Source organism: Pogona vitticeps, chromosome 4, assembly GCF_051106095.1.
Source record: "Pogona vitticeps strain Pit_001003342236 chromosome 4, PviZW2.1, whole genome shotgun sequence".
NCBI classification, from domain to species: domain Eukaryota; kingdom Metazoa; phylum Chordata; class Lepidosauria; order Squamata; family Agamidae; genus Pogona; species Pogona vitticeps.
In genome coordinates this window covers 228,433,298-228,445,718 of record NC_135786.1, presented here as the reverse complement: position 1 = coordinate 228,445,718, position 12,421 = coordinate 228,433,298, and the positions used below count along the sequence as shown (strand labels likewise).

Sequence of the window (12,421 nt, the reverse complement as noted above, 5' to 3'; positions counted from 1 at the left end):
CCACGTGAAATGCTAATTAGGGATAATCCCCAATGCCACACTACAGGTAAAAAAGACATCATCATGCCCAAGATTCTGAAGGCCAGTCCTCTCCAAACCATCAGGAGGGGCTTTAGGAGGCAGAAGGAAGGAAGGAAGGAAGGAAGGAAGGAAGGAAGGAAGGAAGGAAGGAAGGAAGGAAGGAAGGAAGGAAGGAAGGAAGGAAGGAAGGAAGGAAGGAAGGAAGGAAGGAAGGAAGGAAGGAAGGAAGGAAGGGAGGGAGGGAGGGAGGGAGGGAGGGAAGAGAAATTGAGAAATTTGCTGCATAAGCTTGTCTCTTGCTCATGCAAACAGTGAATATCACCTAGAAATTACAAGCTGATCCTCCCTTGATCTTAAAAAGTAGCATAAGCATTTTCCATAAATAGGAAAAGTATTTTGAAACAAAGACCCATGTACATGTGTCACAGTATGGGAGTGGTAAAATTAGCACACTAGCCTTTTTTCAGCACTTTTATCTCCCCACTCCACCCTGAAAACATAAATAAGGTAAGGGAAGATGGGGCTGTTATGTCTTCAAATATATACGAGTGCTCCACTAAAAACCGTACCTAAATAAAGCTTTGAATTTATCTGAATATTTAATTAATGACACTACAGCTGAAATCCTACATCCTACCTACCATAGAAAAAGCTCTGCTGAAAATAATGTGGCTTACTTTTAAATACATATCCATAGCTTGATCATTCCAAACTTTTTTCTTTCTTTCTTTCTTTTTTGGGGGGGTTATCTTTTTCCTGATCAAACATTTCAGCTTAACTACTTTGGGCTACTAAAAAGAGAGAGAGAGAGAGAGAGAGAGAGAGAGAGAGAGAAAAGAAAGACATCTAAGATGTGAGAGATGGAAAGGTTTTCCATTAGACTGAACAAGCTCAGCAAAAATAAGCATTTCACACGCCTTGTGCAGATCTGCAGGGCATTTAAGAGAGAGAAAGAATCTATATGCCATCATATAAACATTAAAAATGTGAATGGCTAAAAATACATACATTGAAAAAATATATATCAGGTCAATGGCAGGGAAATAGGAACATTAAGTAAAAACATAGGAGGCTAAAGGGTATGGCAAGATATTCCACTTGCACACGAAGAAAACCCCAAAATAAAATAAAATGCATTTTTAAAAGTCAGAGGAAGATGTACCCCCAGATATTCAGTCCATGTCCCGCTTCTGCATAAAATTCCCAGCAAAAATTCATGCATACGTTCTGCAGGAGCACGAAATCATACGAACAACCACATCATCAGCTAGGACAAGTGAAAAGGAGTGACATTTTTATTTATTTTGTGGTTTTCTTGTCAGAATTCAGTTTATTGGGTATCATCCAGCCCAGTATAGCCTCCAGGTCCTGCACTTGCGTATCCTCAGCTGACCCCAATGAGAAAAAGAAGTGGAGCTGAGTGTCATCAGCATACTGATGGCACCCAAGCCCAAAACCCCTAATGACCTCTCTGCGAGGCATGGGAGATAGAATGGAATCCTGTGGTATTCTGCAGCTTAATCACAATGCGGGTGAGCAGGAGTCCCCCAATGTCAAGCTTTGGAACCGTCTCGGAAGACAGAAGTAGCACAATACTTCCCACTCCCATTCCACAGAACCTGTTCAAGATGATACCATGATCTATGGTATTAATGAAAGAGATGGTTAGCAAGCCTTGTGGCACAGTGGTTAAACTGCAGTACTGCAGCCAAAACGGTGCTCACAAACCGAAGTTCAATCCCAAGTAGCTGGCTCAAGGTTCATTCAGCCTTCCATCCGTCCAAATAAAATGAGTACCCAGATCACTGGGGGACAGGGCAATGTGTAGCCTGCATAATTAACTTGTAAACCACCCACTATGGGGTGATATACAAGCAGCACGCTTTGCTTTATTCAAAGTCGCCAAGAGGCCCAGAACTTCTGAAGATGCCCAGCTAATACACAGACAAGCACCCTGCCCAAAAAGAGAATATTTGTAATGGTGGTGCAGTATTTGTCACATACAGTCGTGCCCCACTTAACAATTACCCCGTATAACGATGAATCCACTTCACGCTGATGTTTTTGCTATCGCAATTGTGATCGCAAAACGATGTTTTAATGAGTTGTTGTTTTTTTTGGTTTGTGACAATCGGTTCCCTGCTTCGGAAACCGAATCTTCGCATTACGAAGATCAAAACAGCTGACTGTCAGGTTTTCAAAATGGCCACCGGCTGCTCAAAATGGCTCCCTGCTGTTTTCAGGAGGCATTTTTCGCAAGACAGGCACCCGGAAATGGCCACCGTATGGAGGATCTTCGCTGGATGATTCGGTATGATTGGAATGCATTAACCAGCTTTTAATGTGTTTCAATGGGTTTTTTAATTTCGTTTGGCAATGTTTTCGCTCTACAGCGATTTCACTGGAACAAATTAATGTTGTCAAGCGAGGCACCACTGTATTTCTCGCTCCAGAGAGGTTCTCTTCAGGAGAGGGTGCATCACTACCTCTTTTCAAGGAGAAGGCACCATCCCCTACCATAATGAGGTGTTTGCCACCTCCTGGACATAGCTAATCAATCATCATTATCTTAGAACCACTGAGCTGGAAAGGACCCTATGGTTTAATGAATCCAGCCACTGTCCGAGAGGCACTGTGGGGGATTGCCAACCTTTGGCTTGGCAAACAGGGACCTAAGCCCCCAAGCTATCCACCCCTGCCAGATCTGATGAAGGACGATGGGCAAGTACACATGTGGTTGGACGGACTGATCCTAACCTCTTGTCCGCATCATCAGGCCAAAACAACTGAGACCGATCCCGAAAACTTGATTAGATAGTGCACAGGCCACCTCCACAGACATTGTAAAATTTGTGGCACCAAGTTAACTGCTTACACAGAAAGAACGGCTCCTCGGGCTGAAACAGGTGCAGCTGTTACGACTGTAGGAAAAGCCCCGATAGATCACTTTGCAGCTCTCTCTAGTCTAGCATCTTCCTCTCCACAGAGAGAAGTCAGCAGACGCCTACAGAAAACTGACAAAGCAGCTATTTTCACAGCTGTTCTGTCTTTCCTCTCTCCTGTCTTTAGGCTCTTCCTGTTTTTTTTGGTTGGATATATTGCATCCTCCTAAGATGCCTTTGAAAGGTTTAGGCTAGGAGGGAGCTGCAGTGAATGTCAATCAGCTCAGTAACAGCCAATAGTTTCCTCTCTATCTCAGATTCTTTTGCCCACCTTTTTTACAGTCAGTCAAGGTCTAAATTTAGTGTTCTGTCAGTGTGTTCGTTATGGAGCCAGAAGTGAACAGTTAGAATGAAGTGTTCTGTCAGTAATGTAACCTGTCAGCAAATGAATGAAATAAATTAAGCAGTTAAGCTCAGTAATATAGCCAGTTAACATTTCTACAAAACATGTTTGATTTTGCTTAAGAAGAACTGGAAGTAAACGGAAAGAAGTAAGTCCTTTCTAATTTACCAGAGTCTCTGAGTGAATATATTGAGACAGTAAGTGCCAGTTGAGATAAACTAACAAAGTGGTCCTGATCCAACCAGATAGGTGGGATATAAATAAAATAAAATAAAATAAAATAAAATAAAATAAAATAAAATAAAATAAAATAAATAAATAAATAAATAAATAAAGGGACGGTCTATTAAGGGAGACTGCAGTTTCAATGTGCTCTGTAGGTTCCCATCAGAACCATTTTTATCTGTGGCATAATAATATTATTATTTTGAATTAAGGCCACACTCAGTTTTCCTCACATCAACTCTGCCAAACATGTCAGATTTTTTTCTACTTCTGAAAACTGTGCATATGGAGACAAGAGATATTTTCAGTATCTTTCTCTTGCTACTCTGGGAATAAGTGCACTACTGTGATTTACCTGGAACCTAGCTGGTATAAACAACTGAGAGCCATCTAAAGTGGAAGTGGCTGCCACACCTGGTGGCAAAGAACTCCACGTATTAATTACATCCCATTTGAAGGAACCTCATTTTAGCCTGCCCAGCATCTTTTGCCACTCATATTTCTTGGATGCCTTCACATTCTGTCGGAGGGGAAACTATTCTCCATCATCTTCCTTGTTTCTTTCCAGGACACTTTCAAAGGAAAACAGGGACCACAAGATCAAAGAGGGCCCCACATGGCCCACAGGTTGTCCGTCCCTAGTCTAGAAACCTCTTTGACTGCCACATCTCAGTACCTGCTGTCTAGAAAACTCTGGGAGGGTTACTATAAGTTGGAAACAAGAGCAAATAATTATCAAAAACCCAAAATCACACTTCGGACTCTGGGCATATCTAGGCCTCTGTATACTCACCTTAAATATAGATGAGTGTTTTGCAAGGGGCCCCAACATGAAAAATAATTTGAAGCTTCACCATTTAAGACAGCGAGAAAACTACTTCTCATGTCTACAGTTTGCACATTACAGGTGTCCAGAATCCCACATTGCCTGGACTCCATAAAACTAGTCCCTAAAATTTAAAACACCAAGTTTATTAACTCTGTACATGATTGGCACCTTTAAAAACTGACACTGCCTGTACAATTATTTTGTCTAGGTCTTGTTTTATGTATTTTTATGCAGACATTAGATTCTGGTGCACTGCATACATGTACACAGAAAGACACACACATACAGAGAGAGGCATTTTACACAAACACAAGAAGTCAAATGCCATCACAAGAGGAGATTAAAGAGAACGTTAAATCACATTGGATGCTGGAAATAATGACAGCACCTTTCATCAGTGAAACCAAGATTGCCTACAACACACAATGCCTCTGATCTTCCATGCAGCAGAAGCTACTTATTACAAAGCTGTTTTCCTCCAAACTATAATCTGACTTACACAGCAACAGAAGAAACCAACACAGAATTACACAGAAACGATACACGCCGACGCTCAAAATGCTCAATTTCCCCGGCTCTCCAGGGAGAAGTGGGTGGATTTATTTATTCCTTTCTTCTAATTCCTTTTCAAGAAACGTATCTTTGGCCTACATACATCTACAGTGCAGAAGAAAACCCCAAAAATATACAATTGAGCACAGCGACCATCCGGCCGAGAGACTGCTGAGTAATAGAAGCTAATGGGATGAAGAACGCCTTGGCCAAAGCCTCAGGAGAACCGGCGGCTGCTTTGAAAGCCGCCGGCTGTCTGGAACCAAGTGCTGCCAAAAAAGGCAGGCTTAACCAGAAGTGTGACTGTGCAGCCCAAGTACCAATTAAACCCCAGGAAAGTGCAGCTGACCTCTTCCCAAAAGGACCTGCCCGTTTTAACTCCATCCCAGCCGTCGTCCTCCCGTCAATACAAGGCAATCTTCACCCAAGCAAATGAAACATGCTGCAACTGCAGAGCACTATTTGACCTAACCAGTGCTGAATAGAGGGCAACTAGTATCTCTCATGGGATTTGGAATCTATACGCCTGCAACCAAGCAGAAACCAGCCACAGAGCCTAAAATCGCATCTGTCTTTTTTGTAGCCACATCACACTGTTGGCTCATATTTAGCTTGTGATCTACGACTCCAAGATCCTTCTTGCTCATAGTATTGCTGAACTATCTCTGGAGGCAAAAAAAATAAAAAGGTTAAAAATGAGGCTGTCCTACTCTGGGCACATCATGTGTGTCACGATTCCACGTGGCCCCTGACTGTTTCACCAAATTAAGAGCTCACGCTACGTGTCTTTCAGCTGCCACCAGTTGATTACATCAACATTAGGTAAAGGTAAAGGTTCCCCTTGGCATTTAGTCCAGTGCTCATCCCCATCTCCAAGCTGTAGACAGTTTCTGTGATCAGGTGGCCAGCGCGACTAGACAAGGAACGCTGTTACCTTCCCACCAAAGTGGTACCTATTTATCTACTCGCATTTTTACATGCTTTCGAACTGCTAGGTTAGCAGGAGCTGGGACTACCGACGGGAGCCCACTCCGTGGGTTGGATTTGATCTTATAACTGCAGGTCTTCTGACCTTCCAGCACAGAAGCTTCTGCAATTTAACCTGCAGCGCCACCACATTCCTATACATCAACATTTCCTAGTATTAATAATCGAGCTCCAGGCCATATGTCATTTTTAAAAGAAACAAATAGAAATTGTTTATTGTTACAGATGATGATAGTTCAAGCAATGTTATTAAATCTTAACAAACCTCCTCCTTCATTTCACTCTCCACCACCACTCTCCCGCCCAAATTCCAAAACCACACCAAACTCCTAAACTTCTTCAACCAATCTCAAACTCTCTATCTAAACTGCGCCTCCTCCTGCTGAGTCGCTCATATCTCATGACTCCGCCCCTCCAGCACTCCCATTGGTCTATGCAGATATCCCACTGATATTCATGACCAGGGCGGACGCCACAATGAGAAAACAAGATTCTCTGGAAAAGATAAACATGCTGGGAAAGAAGGCAGCAGGGGAAAAAGAAAATGGGATAGGCTGGCTGATTAAAGGAAATCTTGACTTTACAAGAACTGAACAGTGAGGTTGAGGAGTAAGTACATTTTGAAGAGCACTCATTCACAGGGTCCTCATAAGCAGAAGTGACTTGATGGGACACGACACATACATAACGTATTTTTCCACGTATAAGACCCCCCCACTTTTCTAACCCAAAATTAAGAAATCTAAGTGGGGCTTAGCAAGTGTAGGAGAAAGGGATCAAAGCGCTGCAGGATTGCTTTGATCCCTGCTTCCTCCCTTTGTGCTAAGCCCCGTGGGGCTTAGCAAAAGGAGGGGGAAAGGGATCAAAGCAATCTCGCAACTGCACGATCGCTTTGATCCCTTTCCCCCTTATACAGCCATGGGATTGCTTTGATTCTATCCCCCTCCTTTTGTTAAGCCCTATAGGACTTAGCAAGCAGAGGGGAAAGCAGGGATCAAAGTGATCCTGCAGCGCTTTGATCCCTGCTTTCCTTTTGCTAAGGATTAGCAAGTTGAGGGGAAAGCAAGGATCAAAGCCTTTGATTCCTGCTTTCCCCTCCACTTGTTTTTGTACTCTCCTCAGCTTACTTCCGTGTATAAGATGACCCTCAATTTTAGACAAAAGTATAGTCTTACACACAGAAAAATATAGTGTACACACACAAACACACAAAAATAAGGGAGAAAAGTGTTGCTGTTTTTTTTACATGCTCAAGTTTCCAGAAATTTTAGATCATTCTAAAAGGGAGGATTTCACCAAGGACCTCGCTGTCTTAGGTATACTGGGTATGACCATTTTAAAAAGGCAGCTTTAATCAGTGAGGATTTCATGAGTCAACTTCTCTGTACATTCCACTGATTCAATGGGCCAACTCTAGTAGCAACTTACTACTGGATATCTACTGAACATCGTCAGCTGATGAGATGGGCTAGCAGTGAGAAAATAATTATCTTTGAGCCATACTACAGGAGAAGTAAGTAGAACAGAAGGAAGTTAAAGCCTCTCTCCTGCCCTTCAAAACACTCAAGCAAACAGCTCACAATGAGTCAGCAAAGGCAAGAGTTACATCAACAGCTAAAAATTCAACAGCTTCCTCATAGAACGGGCAAATTCCAGAAGCGGCATTTCAGGCAAGGACAAACAGAGTGAAAATTCCAAAACTCAGGAAGAGATAAAGTTACATCGATTAAAAAAATAAATTCCAACGGATGTACAGTAGCATCCTAACCCAACTGGAATTTCCTTACCAGCCATGTCATAAAGAGTCACAGACTGCAGCACCAGACAACTGGAGAAATCTACACCAAAACCATCTCTTTCACAGTCAAAAACTTTAAAGGGCAAAGAATAAAATAAACTTGCAAGAAAAACAAAGGCATACATTTTATACACAAATACAAATAATAATACAGAGTCAGTGTGTGACCAAGAACGAGAAAATTTCAGCTATCCGTTTCAATGTAAAATAAACTTTCTTGCAATAATGACAAATGGCAGGAACTCATTTCATTTCTTGATCTGTTAAAGACCATATTAGCAATTATTTCAAAGACAGAGAAGTCTGTGAACTTTCAAGAACAGACACCTCCCACCGTTCTTGAAGAATCCTGTCAAGTTTGTGGTTGGCTGTGCTGGGTATAAGAGAATTCCACTTTCACACAATAAAAACATCACTGCAACAAGTGATGCCAGATGCCAACATTCCTTCGTTCTCACTCATCCATCCAAAAGCATGAAGCATTGCCCAGTTTCCTTTATCATTGCCATGATCCTAAAAATCAATTATGCCACCTGTTGAGAACAATGGACATTCAGAACAGTGATTTGCCCTCTTATCTTTCAAAGGGAGGTGCAGTCAAGCCATGGTACAGAAACCTCACATAGCCCAGCGCCAAAGAAAAAACTGAACACACTAACAGTAAGACAGAAGTTTTTAAGCTCTGCTATTCTGAAAAGTTCAGCCCTTCACAATTAAAAAAAACAAAACAATGATTCTTTTAAGGGCGCTCGTGGAAGATAAACAATATAAATGTTGTGCTGTGCCTTTTCCAGCTTCTTTTGTGGCATGTTTTCCCATCTGTATTCTATCTGAATTTTTTCCAAAATCCCTCAAGAATCTGTAAAAACTACCCCAAAAACGGTAAGGTAAGGCAATAGTACAACCAACAACTACCACCACCAAACGGAACAGTCATCAAACCCCCCACCTCCACAAAAATATGCACCTTTAACAGAACAAATATACACTGTAAATTAACCAAGCAACTTTTTTAAAAAAAATCAATAAAACAGGGTAAGCGCACGGATACACCCCCATACACATGAAAAATAGCAAAAGGAAATGCACACGTACAGGCCTCTTTTCCAAAAAGCAAACAAACAAGCAAATAAGGCCAAAAACGCAAGCAAAGTCCCCTTGCAAACCAGAATAATTATAGGGAGATTTCTCTCCCCTCTACTATTCAATGTCCTCCTTCTCTTCTTTGACTCCAGCACAACAGAAGGCAGGAAGACAAAAAATAAAAAATAAAATCCAAGAAAGGAAAGGACCAAATAGCGGAAAAAATGTCCAGAAAGACATCAGGGAAGAAAATAACACACACACAAATTTAAGGGAAGCAAGGAAAGATGTAAAGGATATTTGATGGAGGGAACACTGCAACATGTGAGCAGGGAGCAGTTCTCCCTCACATGTAGGCTCTCCAAGAGAGTAAGAACCTGATGGTTCCTTCTGGTCTCTGCAACTAAGATTTGCACCTTTGCAGAACTCTGGCTTTGCCTTATGCAGGAATGAGTGTGTTCTGTGCTGTCATGTCGGAGTTGACTTAGCAACCCTAATAGAGGCTTCATGGTAAGTGAGACATTGAAGAAGTGGTTTTACCGGTTCCACTCTCTCAGGAAGGTTCCATGGCCAAGTGGAGATTCGAACACTTTTCTTCAGCGTCTTAGTCCATCGCTCTACCCTCTACACCACACTGGGAATTCTATGCAGCAATAGGGATGTGTATATCTGTATTTTTTGACTAAACTCCCAGATTTCCCAGGATCCATGTAACTCTTCTAGTGGGAAACCCATCCTCCCTCCTCAGATGTTCATGTCAAGGCGTGCCCCAACAAGGCATTGACAGGGAGGAAGGGTTGGGTACCCCTTTCTAAGCGTAACATACAGAACTGGGTTAGTAACAACTGAATAGGGATTTGCTTTAATTGTACACAATATGCAAACGACTATAAGGATTCAAGCTAAGCTTAGATGAAACAGAGAAGGGATTTTATCTTCCCTACCAATCCAAAAGTACCTGACACTTCAACCTTGTTGCTCAGCAATAGCTTCATACACCAAAGTCCCTGTTCTTAACTCATCAACGCTAACAAGAGTGTGTATTGAACAGGAGAATGGATGGGGGAAGCAAGCGTATTTTACTGTGATGGGTGCATCCTGTGTGCACTGTTCCCAAAACTTAACTTTGTGGGAAAGATGCAGTCTCCCCCCCCAAAAAAAAAATCACAAAACTTCACGCATACTAATACATACCTAGAAATACACTTAAATCAGATGAGGAAAAGTGGAAGGAGTTTTGTGTTCAGTCGTATTTTTGATTCCATGAAAGACACCTGACCACAAAAACAAATCCCAGTAATGGTGGAAGAACAGATGATCTTCAGTTCTACAGAAAAACACACACAAAAAACCTTTGTATGTATGTCAAAGAATCACGAAGGGGGTTTCAGGGCAGCCAAAAATATTTCCTCCTTCTGAAGACATTTTGTCTGCAGCTGATATTCTCCAGGTTTTTTGTTTTTTTTTAAGTGGCTTGATAAGTCCCACGGCCTTGAATATGCTGGTGTAACCATTAGATTGGTCAGGGAATCAGGAGGGAGACCTTGAAGGGAAAAAAAAGAAAATAACAAGAGACCGTTAGATAGAAGAGACATGCCAGAGAAAGGGGGCTAAGGGCAGCGTAGAAAGAGGAGGTCAAGAAAAATGTACCGTATTTTTCGCTCCATAAGACGCACCTTTCCATAAGACGCACCAATTTTTTAGGAGAAGAAAACAGGAAAATATAATCTGTTTTCTTCGCTCCATAAGACGCACAGACTTTCCACCCCCCCTGTTTTGTGGGGAAAAAGTGCGTCTTATGGTGCGAAAAATATTATTTCTCCTAGGAAAGTGCTAACTAACTTTCCTTTTTTCCTTCATATCAGGTGAAAGGCTGAGAAAACGCCCAGTCTCTCCACCGAGAAGTCATCGTACAAACAAGGCAACCCTAAGACTTCCAGAAACCTCACAAGCTGGAATCATTATTGTGGGCCTGTCAAGTCAATTCTGACACACAGCAACCTTTTTCAGGGCTTTCCCTGAAAGTAGACAGTAACTCAGAAGTGGTTTGCCATTCCCTTCTTTTGAGGGCAACCTAGGACTGTGCAGCTTACCCAAGGCCACATAGGCTGGCTCTACTCACCAGAGGCTCAGTGGAGAATCAAACTCCAAACCTTTGGCTCTGCAGCCAGGGAGCTAAACCGCTGAGCGAGCCAGAAACCTATGGATTCGTGCAGCGTGCATTCCCCTCCTTGGCATGTTTGTGCACAATACAGTATATCTATTTTTAGTCATGCACCCTGGCACATATGGTTTTCTGCAGTTTTCTTCCCTGAAATGCATCAGGAGCCATGGAAAAGTATGGATTTCTATGTCAAAATGGACTTTACCTCTTAATCAGCTTTGAGAGGTTCAAAAATGATATTTTCATAGAGAAATGAGGATGCAGCATATTTATTTTCCATCCCCACCACCAGCCTTTTTAAATAAAAATATTAGAATCAGGGGCAGATAGACTTGGAGGGTTCATGTTTGGGTCCCCCAGATCCACCACACTGTACATAACCACCAACACTTCTAAATGACCAGAAGCAGCCAAAAGCCATTTCCACGTTTCTTCCTTTTTAAAAAAATCATTTTTAAAATGACTTCTTAAAAAAAAGAGAGAAGAGAACAAATAAGGCTCATGGCACCCAGGCATATAGTTTTAAAGAAGAACCACGTCTGCTAGACTAGAGCACCTTTGAACATGTTTTAGCACAAAATATTGAAGAGTGGGCCTCTGGAGATGAAGCCACAATTGGCCTGCAGTTTATTCTCTCCTACAGAGGAGGGGAGATTTGCATTTTCTGGGCTACAATTCCCAGAATTCCCCAAGCAGCATGGCACTTGGGAAATCCTGGGAGTTGTAGTCCAAAAACACCAGTATATACACCCCTGTCCTTGCATAGGATTCCCAACATGGTGTAGTGGACAGAGCAATGGACTAAAGAGAACAGGGTTCAAAGCCCCACTTGGCCACTGGGGGAGTAGAACTGGTAAAATCACTTCTTAAATATCTCACTAACCTTGGAAGCCTTATTTAGGGTCATTATAAGTCAGTCCCAACTTGACAGGGCAGAACATACGCATCCTGCATACGGCAAATCCAGCCTAAAACAGATCTATGAGCCATTAGAGCTATGCCAAAGTGTCATGTTCAGAGGAGGCAGGGGGAACCCGGGGGGGGGAGGAGAGATGTTACCTCCATGCCCTCTTTGTATGCTACTGTGCATCTCTTAGCTGATCATAGTAGAAACCAGAATCCTGGGTTAGCCAGAGTCTTTACCCAAACTAATACGACAATTTTTATACCCATAGCTGATAAGGAAAGTCAAGAAAAATTTGACCATTTTTATACCCATAGCTGATAAGGAAAGTCATGATTCTCTCAGAAATTGTGACTCCTAGCCAAGTGCCTGATGCTACACCATATTACGCTGGTCAGAAAACAAACGTACAAATCATTTCCTAACAGGAGCTGAAGTGTAGGAAGGATGGATGTGGCAAAAAAAGAAACAGAAACAAAACCCCCAAGTATTCCACAGAAAATACTGTTTATCTTTGGATGCCAGCCAAGAAAATAAGTGTGGTTGAATGCTGATGTGTTTTTACAAGTAGCC

General features: G+C 42.1%; 1 long non-coding RNA gene across 3 annotated transcripts in view; it reads right to left on the bottom strand.

Annotated features, from left to right (window-relative positions):
* The window catches only part of LOC110085302 (uncharacterized), a 164,582-nt gene that overhangs the window by 104,288 nt on the left and 47,873 nt on the right, over nucleotides 1–12,421 (bottom strand). For all 3 annotated transcript variants that reach the window (XR_012087007.2, XR_012087006.2, XR_012087005.2), the window contains exon 2: nucleotides 9,975–10,323. This is a non-coding gene — a long non-coding RNA (uncharacterized LOC110085302). The remainder of the gene's footprint in view (nucleotides 1–9,974; nucleotides 10,324–12,421) is intronic.